Source organism: Myotis brandtii, unplaced genomic scaffold (assembly GCF_000412655.1).
Source record: "Myotis brandtii unplaced genomic scaffold, ASM41265v1 scaffold613, whole genome shotgun sequence".
In the NCBI taxonomy this organism is placed as follows: Eukaryota; Metazoa; Chordata; class Mammalia; order Chiroptera; family Vespertilionidae; genus Myotis; species Myotis brandtii.
Window position 1 is genome coordinate 2,159,168 of NW_005370332.1, and position 2,555 is coordinate 2,161,722.

The following is a 2,555-nucleotide window of genomic DNA, read 5'->3' on the forward strand; positions in this document are numbered from 1 at the left end:
CAAGCATACAGATACATAGACAAACATTCACTCTGAGCCTAGGAGACTCTGCTGCCCTGTTCAAGCAGGGATTATTCAGAGCCAAGTGTAGGGGAATTTGAGCATATGCAGAGGTTTCAACCCCTCCCTGGACTCTGACCCTCAGGCACACAATGTCACCTTTATTCACCCAGAGGCTTCCTCAGGGCCTAGACAAGGAGGACCAGCACAGGCCATGAGGAAGGAGAAGTCAGCTAGAAGAGAAAACCTCCAGCCCACTCCTGTCCATACCTGAAGGAGAAGGAAGGTGCAGAAACAGGCAGCCAGTGCAGCCCTCTGTCCATCCATGGTCTCACAATTGCCTGGAACAGGAAGGAGAAGACAGCCTCCAGCACCAGGCTCAGAGACAGACAGAAGGCTATGATGGCTCCAGCTGTTTCCCCCTCAGCCAGCTTTACTTTCTTTGGCCTGAAGCACATGCAGAGACTGGCGAGGTAGCTAGGAAGAAAGTGATCCAGGTGTCATCCTCAAAGACCATAGCCAGGTATCCCTGGGGCTGGATGTTGCACAGCAGCAGCAGGGACACAAAGCCCAACCAGACCAGCACCAGCTTGGCAGCCAGCAGCTGTTCTTCCCAGACAACATGGATATGGCTGTAAGGCTCCGGCCCACCCAAAGATATTGGAAGTCAAGAAACAGGACACAGGAATAAAGTAGTCTCCCCAGGTGCTAGTGCCTGCGATGTTGGACTTGACCTCAGAGGTAATGGCAGGAAGCTCCCCAATAGTGACTGTGAAGATGAAGCCAATGGAGAGAACCAAGACTAAGATATATTTGAGGATGGCTTAGATTGAGTGGCTTTTGTTGGTGGGCTGAGAGTTGGAGGCTGAAACTTCAAATTCCTCTTTGCCTGCTCTTGGCTCCTCTCCTTCACTAATGAGGTCCAACTTGGTCTCCTCCTCTCTAGGCCCTTTGAGCTTGAGCTGCTGGTAGTAGAAGCACCATTCCAGCTGGGGCAGGCCCAGGTAACAGATAATGGTCAAAATGATGACCCCACAGGTTGTGGTAAAATAGCCAAAGGAACTTTCTGATGGCTCCAAGCCACTGGTGATGGTGCAGATCATGGTCACTGAGGCAAAGAAAGGTAAGATGCCTGTCAGGCTCTGGCCACTCATGATGGGGCCATGTAGCTGGCAGACCAGACCAAAAGGCTGCCCTGCAGGATGGCACCGAATGAATTAATGGGCATGATCTTGATCTTTGTGATGATGAAGAAGGGCAGGGCATCCAGGTGCACCTTCATCAGGATAGCAGTGATCAGGAACACCAGCAGGATTGCCATCAGGCTGCCCCAGACTAGAACTGACTGGGGTATCCTCTGATGCAGGAAAAAGTCAAGGCAGGCAAAGAGCAGCCAGGGGCAGCATGGCACATAAGATCATGACATTGTTGAAGACAGCACTCAGAGAATTCCGCTCCAGAGAGGGTGCTTTTTGTAATTCAAAACTCTCTTATAGGGTGTGTAAAGAATTAGGCAAACCTGCACAATCTGAGGGAACAGTCTCCAAATGTTACCCCATCTTCAGACATCAGCCACAAGTTCAGGGAACCCTGAGAGCTAAAAATTTGGTGGTTTCCCCAATCATTCTCGAGGTTCAATATTTCACTAGAACAGTGGTTCTCAACCTTCTGGCCCTTTAAATACAGTTCCTCATGTTGTGACCCAACCATAAAATTATTTTAGTTGCTACTTCATAACTGTAATGTTGCTACTGTTATGAATCGTAATGTAAATATCTGATATGCAGGATGGTCTTAGGCAACCCCTGTGAAAGGGTCGTTCGACCTCCAAAGGGGTCGCGACCCATAGGTTGATAACTGCTGCACTAGAACAACTCACAGAACTCAGGAAAACACAATGCTTATAGTTACAGTTTTGTTATAGCAAAGAGATACACATTAGAATCAGCCAAAGGAAGAGATGCAAAGAGTGAAGTCTGGGAGGGTTCCAAATGTGAAAATTTCATCTTCCTCAGAGAATGTTGCCAACCAGGGGCTTGATCACATACTGCCTGCAGGCTGGCCTTTAGTTTCCAGCCCCTCCCAGCATTTCAGGGTAATACCTTTCATCTCTAGTTCCTCCAGAGGTCAGAACTGATATGGTGTGGCTCCTATCCCCCATCATAAATCACATCGTTAGGTTGTCTGGTGACCAGAGCCCTTAGGCAAACAAAGGCACTCCTATAAGGAAGAACATTCCAGGGGACTAGAGATTACCGCCCAATAGCCATGGGCAATGGCCAGAACTCTGTTTAGGTAAAGTTAATTCTTCATTACATGGGGTGCTCACAGACTTACAATTGTTATATTTTACTTGTGGATTGATCATTTTTATATTATGAAAACTTCCAATCTACTTGTCTGATATTAATATAGCTATACCAGATTTCTTTGGGTTAGTGATTACGTAGTGTATCTTTGAAACTCTAATCTTGTCTTATTGCTGGAGAAACTGCTCTGATTTTCAGAGGCATTCTGCTCATGATTTTAGCCTCCTATCCCATGCATCCCCGTAT

At 47.4% G+C, this 2,555-nt stretch overlaps 1 pseudogene; it reads right to left on the reverse strand.

Moving 5' to 3' along the window:
• Nucleotides 1-233: 233 nt before the first annotated feature.
• Nucleotides 234-2,109, reverse strand: LOC102264083 (annotated as a pseudogene).
• Between the last annotated feature and the right edge of the window lie 446 nt (nt 2,110-2,555).